Source organism: Talpa occidentalis, unplaced genomic scaffold (assembly GCF_014898055.3).
Source record: "Talpa occidentalis isolate TD23 unplaced genomic scaffold, MPIMG_talOcc4v2.1 talOcc4.7, whole genome shotgun sequence".
In the NCBI taxonomy this organism is placed as follows: Eukaryota; Metazoa; Chordata; class Mammalia; order Eulipotyphla; family Talpidae; genus Talpa; species Talpa occidentalis.
Window position 1 is genome coordinate 29399570 of NW_023605083.1, and position 8974 is coordinate 29408543.

Here is an 8974-nt window from a genome sequence, read left to right on the forward strand (position 1 = left end):
TATCTCTCATGCCCCTATTTCAGGCTAAGTGGACTGAGTCCCTGGAGCAGCTGGAGCATGGGTGAGCTAATGTACCAGGGAGGATTACTGACTATGGATATGTTTTCCATAAATAGTTGGTCATGGTAAAAAGTGGCATAATCCTATATTTTTGTTGGGAAAGGAGTTGAGAGCGAGAATATCTCTTGAGGGGCACCATCTAGGATAAATCTGAGATATGATGATACCACAAATATGGAGTCCAGGGATGACCTAGAAAACACATTTTTCCATGCCTACCAGACAGGTGCCTAAAGCAGAGTAAAGATCTACAAAGAGCTCATACAACTCAACTACAACAACAAAAAACCCAACCTGATAAAAAAAAAAAAGGGCAGAAGCACTAGACACTTCATCAAAGAAGACATATAGATGGCCAACAGGTATATGAAAATAAAAAAGGGCAGAAGCACTAGACACTTCATCAAAGAAGACATATAGATGGCCAACAGGTATATGAAAATAAAATGCTCATTATCTTTTATCATCAGTGAAATGCAAATCAAAACCATTATGAACTACTATTTTACACCTGTGAGAATATCCCTTATCAAAAAGACTAGAAGCAACAAGAGTTGGCAAGTATGAGGAAAAATATAAAGAACCTTTATAGACCATTGCCAGGGATATAGAATGATCCAGTCCTTAACAAAAACAGTGTGGGGGCTTTCCAAAACAATATAAACAAATCCACCATACTATCCAGCAATTCCATGCCGAAGAATCTTCACAGAGAATGTCAAATACACTAATTTGAAGAGATTATGGACTCCTAAATTCATTGCAGCACAAATTACAACAACCAAGTTATGGAAACAATCTAAGTTTCCAAGGACACATGAGTGAGTTAAGAAAATGTGGTAAATATACAGTCATAAAAAAAAAAAGAACTCTTGGTATTTGTAACAACACAGATGGAACTGGAAGGGGATAATGGTAAGTGAAATAAGTCAGAAGGAAAAAGGTAAATAAGGAATACTTTCACTTATTTATGGAATACAGAGTAACAAAACCAAGGGTCAGACAGAAAAAAACCAATGGCAAGTCCTATAAATTTGACTGCAGAATTGAAGCTAGCAGACAGGGAATATGGGGAGAAAAATGTGGAATGTGCCCAGTGGATTACAGTAGAGGACTATGGGTGTCTTGGTGGTGCATGTGGTGTGGTCTAAGGGTGTCCATATATATTACTGAATCATATATATTGCTGTAAGCCAATGCTGACCTCAATAAACAATAAATTGTTCAATATAAAAAAGTTATTTGATTACAAATTGATCTATAAATTCATTTTTACCAAGATTCCAACTCTGAATCTGGCAATATATGTGTCTGGGTGTTTGTGTATTTGTTTGTGTTTTGTATGTGATGCTTGACAACCAATTCTAAAATATATAGAGACTTTCAAAGCTTCAATAGAAATGTGTACAATGAGTTTGGAATAGCATGTGAGAAAATTGAACATGTGTACTACAAAGTATTTACCCTGGAAAAATTTATTTTGCACAAAGGCATCAGGAAATGTGTATAAGAATACTGCAATTACAGGGCATCCCTGGTGGCACAAGGGGTTAAGATACAACCTATTAAGCTACAACAAGAGGTTAAGACACAACCCACTGCAGCACGAGTTAGATTGCTGGCCAGGGATCTACCCACAGCAGACCTCTCCTGACTTACCCGCTGCTCCCCTTAGCAGTGTATTTCAGTCAATCTACCTGTTCTGTTCCCACTCTGTCTCTGGTGAATCCTTTCACCCCCCGCACCTCTGGCCTGTACCCCAGTTCTTGTATGCATAAAAAAATAAATCTTTAAAAAAAGAATACTGTAATTACAATGCTCTTAATTACAATAAAACTGGAAAATTAAAGAAAATAAAAAAGAAAATGAAAAAAAGAAAATGAAAAAGAAAACAGAAAAATTAAGTGTGACAAATCTATATCCTGGAATAACAAATTGCCATGAAAAAGAATGAACTAAAGTTGTGTTAATCAGAATAGAAATATATAAAAATAGCATAAACTATAAAATTAAATCACAGAATAATAGTATAAACTATAAAATTAAATCACAGGAATTTACACAGTATGGTTATTAAATAAATTTAAAAAATAAGACAAATTCCTATAAAGCTTTTTTTTTAATGTTATTAACAATGGAGTCATCAACATAATGGTCCTTTCAGAAAGCCTCCAAACATGAAAATGATAGCAAGGTAGGGAATTGTGAATGAATGCATTTCTTATTCTGGATGAACTATACACAGGTATGTATTTATTTACTATTCTTAAAATGATGTGTTTACCTGTGGATTTTTCTTTTATATGTAGTGTTTATGTCACACCAAAAATCTCTGTGTTTGGTTTGATTTTTTTAAGTTTATTGTGAATTTATTTTACTTTATGTAAGAAGCATGTATAGGTGGAAAATTCTGGAGAAATTGTGAAATCAAAGGAGCATGAATGAAATTGATGATTTTTAATACTGATTTGGAAAAGGAAGCTAAAGATTGCAAAGAATAGCACAAAGTGGGAACTTCTGTAGTCTATAAGGTTTAATAGCCTGAAATGTATTCATGTGATTAAGTAAAATGCAGAGCATCTCCCCAAATAGAAAATGCCCCACAGTGCAGCCTGAATATAATGATATGATGCTTCTAAAGACAGTTTTTTTTCCAAAAAATACTTAGCCTGATTTAAATAAAGAATAAAATATTCAAATAGGGAAACAGTCCATGATGTTGTAATATACATATATGAAATAGTTAAACACCGCACTCCAGTGATGGATTTTAGAAAAACATTGACACACACCAAAACAAGGTCAGAGAAAGGAAATGAAGGGCTGGAATATGTTTCAAAAACATAAAAAGGACATTGAATCAGAAGGAAAGAAAAGGAAAAGGAGACCTAATTAGAAGCATAGGATAACAATGCAACATAGTTGAACACATTCTGTTCTGGAGTTTCTATGATTCCTATCACCGGTGCACCAGGGAGCCAGCAGCATTGCATAAAGCTGTCACAACATCCACTCCATATGTTGACCCTGGGAAATTCTGGCTCTGTCAGTTCAATTCAGAGGACAGGAGCACTAACTGGGAGCCTGCTATGAGGCAACCAGTGTCCTTCACCCCAGGAGTTGGAAATAAGTAGAATGTGACACTAGATTGAGGTGCAGAAGCCGACTATCCTAGAGAAGGTAGTAAATTCCATGGAAAAGGAGACATGGGGTCCCGCTGGCGCACAGACTACCTGCAGGAACCTAGTCAGTGGGATCAGAGGAGGAAGTGATTGGTGACCCGAATCCAAAAGGAGTTAGGGGAGGTGTGGACACCACAGTAGTAGATGAGAACCAAAGCTGTAAGTACTAAATCAGATAAAACCAATGCATGTCAGAAGAGTCTTTTTAAGGAGGAATAAAGTATTTTTTTAAAAAAACTACAATTCTTAAAGGAACAAGTAAGGTTATTTGACATGAGAAAAAAATACATATAAAACTTGATATAATCACTGAGGTGAATACAACTCTCTAAATCTGACATCAGCCAGATAAACTCGGTTGAACAACTTGTAATTGCTGGATATGTTTTTTGCCATGTTTCACGGATTATGGTTCCACCCAATATAAAGGAATAAATGGACAGATTTGGCCAGAACTAAGAACCTGGAAGTACACATACAAAGGGCAATGATTACATGCCAACATCTCCATGTACGACAGTTACAGAAATCTTACCTACCACAAAAAAAGTTAAATCTCAAAAGAAAAGCAGGTAAGAGACAAGAAAGTCACAAAGAAAATGCCAGTGCTCAACATGTATCAATACAACAAGAAAATTGCCCATCTCAATGGTAATCAAAGAAATGTGAGCTAAAACAGTAAGATGCTACTTTTTGGTCATCAGGTTGGCAAAAAAATTGTGCTTATTTCTCAAATTCTCTTCTCATTCAACCCAGCCTTCTTAGGCACATGTGTGACTTCTCTTGCTATCTCTTTCTCTCTCTCTCTCTCTCTGTCTCTCTGTCTCTCTCTCACTCACACACACACACACACACACACACACACACTCTTACTGATTATTTATGCTCATTATTTTCTTCCAGTCAAATTACTGAAGAATACCCCATAGTGGAAATGAAAGGAAGTAACTTCGTTTCTTCAACAGTTTGTCTTTTCCAACAAATATTTCCTTTGGCCCAGCTACGAAGTCAAAGTGTTCACACAGGCAGAAGAGGGCAAACTCATCCTGTGAAAGTATCAACAGCTGGAGTGATCCTTGATAAAAAATATACTATGAAAAAAAACCCCACCAAATATGGATAATTATACAACTGAGCTCAGAAGTATGCTGGCTTACTTAACACCACTAGGGTGGTGTTAACTATTTATCCATCAAGCATTTTTGAATAATAACATATTTTTATAAGATTAAACCTAGACTTAATAGGCAAACTTTTTTATCTAAGTGAAAAATTTGAAACTGTATTTTTTAATAAGCATTTGAGGCAAGGGTCTCAGAAGGGTGTGTGAGGAGCACTGCAAGATGTGAGGAATGGACAGGGACTGTGTATTAGCAAGAACAGTGGTGGGGGTGCTTGAGTGAACCCCCCACCTTCTTCAACCTGAATGTTCAGAGAACAGTCTCTGAGAAAGGGATCTGGATGGTTGGACTCAACATAGACAGAAAGAGATGGTTTGGGGAGCAACGCTGATTCACACTCTGTCAATGTGCCAGCACTCAGCATGGGTGAAAATAATTCCCAAGCTCTTGAGAGAGGGGAAGTGTGAAATGGAATTAAATGGAGTAATATAAGATTTTAACCTGAGGTTTGTTCTAAGAAACAGATTGAAGCTTATCAGTGGTCAGGTCCCCAACATTCAGGTCCCTACTTAAGGCCACAAAAGCCTTTGTGCAGGTCCTTGAAAGTGCTGGGATTTATTTCCCTTGTCAGGGGAGGGTGTTTAAACAGGGTGGTCACATGGCTTCAAAGGCAAGACTTCCCTCCAAGAAATACTTAGAGAAATATGTAAATTAAAAGACTGATTCCTTTCCTTCTTCAGTTCTCAGAATAAATGGTGCATGTTTCAAGGAGGAATTCTCTGACCACTGTATCTAAATTCGATTCCTTTATTCTCTACTTCAACATTCTATTTGTTTCCTTAGAGCACTTATCATATTCACTTGAGTGTGTAGGGGTTTTGGTCATGGGGATTTTTTTCCCCTTATCTGGATGGTGAGGCCCTTGCAGACAAGGTCCATGTCTGTCTTATTCACCACTGGCACCCAAGCACCTGGCACAGTGCCACCATATAATATGTTCTCCATAAATATTTGTTGAAAAGACCAGTGGAAACACTGGATGAAGGGACTCCACCACAGACACTATCAGCACCCCAAAGTGGAGTTGAGAGATGTGTCAATGTGATAAAGACCTATGCTATCTGTTGTAAACTTCCAAGGTTAACTGACACCTTGGAGGAAGCCAAGAAGCCAACAGAGGACCAAATAAAAGAGAAGAGGAAAATTTCAGCAAGGACAGTGTCAGAACTTGAATGACCATCACAAAGAGCAAACAAGCACCTTGGGACACCTAAGGGAGCAGGGCTCAACTTGGGTGACCTTACCTCCAGTGCATCATCTCCATCTAACGTACTATCTTCTTTACCTCCTGTTAGAATTTCCGAATCAAGGTTCCATGAAAAGCATTCTTTCCATTACTGTCTCCCCAGACACAGTACAGCTTTGCATTCCCTCGATATTTAGTGCTTGAATGGATTTTGTTGGTAGGGATTTAGAGCAAAGCCTTTTTCAACTGTAATTTTTATTATATCTACAACTCTTTATTGTACTTTCCTAGACTGGGGAAGTTTGTTTTTCAAGTTACTTTGCAGTTTTCTGGACCCCAGTGCCTTATCATTTTACCTCCTTTTAAAATCACAAAAAGGACAGGAGAAAGGCACAGTCTAGTGTGCATAGACATTTTCAACAACAGTGAAGTGCATCTAGATGTGAAGATGGGAATTATACAAAGGTTCACCCACACCAAGTGGCGGAGAGCGTGGCACTATTTTTAAACAAGAGGTATGCCAAAGCACTACAAAGTCTGTGCATATTTATGTTTGAAGCTTCAAGTAGATTTGTGATTTTCAGAAGTCTGTTGTTTGGAAACATCTGTTAGCACCATCTGTATAGGAATTGTAAATCAAAATTAACAGCATGCTCTTTCTTGTTGGAGGCTCAGTTGCAGAGGTACTTAGATTCATTGGATCAGTCTTCTGAGGGAAGGAAGATTATCTCACATGCACCCTCCTCCCACTCTCCCTGTGAAATAACACATTTACTGATTTTTCAGAATATAATACAGTCAAAATGTAACTGATGTGACCAGATACATTTAGGTGTTCTTATCTAAACAGGGGCTGTGTATGTGTGTCTATCTTTGTATATGCATCCATATGCATGTGCATATATGTGTGTGCACATATGTGTGAGCGTGTGTTTGTGTGCACATTGTGAGTGTACTGCAAGTACCACCAGTTGTGCTGAAACTTGCAAGAATTTCTGTCCCAGTCCCCCAGGACACTGCCAAGTGGCAGCTCTCCCACATCATGATCATTCTTACCTTTCTCAGTCCCACTTTCAGGCACCTTTTCTCTTCTCTCATATTCCACCATCTACCACATTCTGACTGCTGCTCTGTTCACTATAACTCCTTTCTGGGAAATCATATCTAGTCCCATATTTTTCTTACTACCACCACCACTCAGAATTAGCAGCTTCCAAGTTGAAATCCATCCCACATGCCACCATCTATATAAACACAGTTTTTGTTGTCTTATTTTGTTGTTTCCAGCCATGTCCATATTCCTTCTTTACTAACACACCAACCTGCCAATGCCCAGACACCAGTGGGTTCCCTCAAGGCCTTCTGATAAAGAGGCAATATATAAGGTGCCAGGCTAACTGGGCAGGAGCCCTAGGCTACCACTTGCTAGCTGATGACTTGGCAATGTACTTAATGGCCGTGGCCCTGGTTTTCTCATCTGTACTACTGGCCTCAATGGGCTGTTGCCAGATAAAAGGAAAATAACATATGAGGAGCATAAGAATGTGATAGCAAGCATGGACCAGGGCCAGAACATAAAAGCTACTATTACTTTAGATTTTCTATCATCAAGTTATCTATGCAAAAATAAAATTAACTTATATTCCCACACAAAAAGTAGCTAGTGATTCAGGGCAACAGCCCAGTGCTTTTAATTCTTCATGATGTGCCTCATGTTCATGGAGATGAAGAAGTTCAAGTTAAGTCTTTATTTAAAATCAACCAACTTTAAGTGATGAAGGCATGGAGAACACATCTCTTGACCTGCCTTGTGGCAGAGGGACTAGAACAGATGGCTTTATGAGTTATTTTTAGACTTCTGTCTCCCAAAATCTGATTCTAATAAACGCCATACTGTTGTGTTAGCTGATGACTCTTTTGAGTGATGAGGTTGCATATTTCTGATGACAAAGAAGCATATTTTATGTTAAAAATCTCATCCACAAAATAAACAACTTGAAAAAGGAAAGTTATCTATACACCTTTAGTTAGGGATTTTTCAGTAACTGAAAATTCTATGACTTCAGAGACTTTAGTTGTAGCTCTTATTTTTAGGAAAAAAATTATACACAAAACCAACGATCTAGGTCTCCTTTAACTCAAGGAAGAGCTAGATGCTGAGCTCTTGTTTTGTGTTACAAAATTGACTTTTTAATGCCCTGATTTTGAAAGTAAGGTGTCTTTCAGTTAATGTTTTTGCACTTCAAGACTAAATCAATCTCACCATTCTACTTGGCAGGTTCTGGCTATCAATTTGCATATCTGTGGACCAATTCGCAAACCCCATTATTTCTAATTATAGAATCTTATATTTCTGTAGTTACCTATAAATAATTAAAACTAAACATGTTGATCACTGAAACACTCCCTTTAGGTTAATGATGGCAAAGTTATTACTAACTTTTACTAATTTTGCATTTTATGATATTTACCGAGACTTTATAGTTTATAATATGCTGTATATTACTTAGTACATACAGTTCTGAACTCAGTTGGGGAATAAAAGAACAGTCACTCTGGGAAATACTGTGATAGCTAAATTAATCACTCTTAAGAAAGAATTGTGAATTAACTCTCAATTTTGAATTGCACTTAAATATATAATTTTGTCCAAAATAACTTATAAACTAAAAAGCTGATATTCCCAAATAAGTTTTAAAAACATTCTCCACAATTTAAATTTTATTTAAAATCAAAGAACAATAAAATCAGTAAGTTCAGGCATGGATCTTCCATGCAGTTCATTGAGGCTTAAGTGGGTGATAGTGGAGGAATCCTAGCTGTGTTTACATGTATGTGTTTTTACAAAATAAGACATTTTTCTAAACTGGGTATGTATCATTTATCTGAGTTATAAATAATCCAATTTTTCCATATTGCAGTTCAGATTACTTGCATTCTTACTATTGGCCACTAGAGGGCACTGGCTACATTATGTAAAGAAAAGGGCTGGGCCTCTTTCCATTCATTTTGTGTACTCAGACAAGCCAGGGAACACTGAGCAAACAGTATGTTTCTCAGAGTTGAAAAGCTGCCTATTAGCTCGAACTGCTGCCATCAAGAGACTGATGTGGCAGAAATGTCTTGCTCTGTTCCATGCTGCCAATCCTTTTCTTGGCCACCTCAGAGTAAAGCAAGGCCCAGCATGCCCTTACATTTAACAAAGTTGAATGAAAGGCCATTTCATCCTGGAGCTACTTAGTCAAAATCAAATAATGCCTAAGCAGTTTGGTCCAAGCCACTCAAGTGCTCAAACATCATACAAGGCTTTCTTTGCTGAGAATGAGAGCTAACATCACCAGTTTCCACACACATTTTGTTAGCTC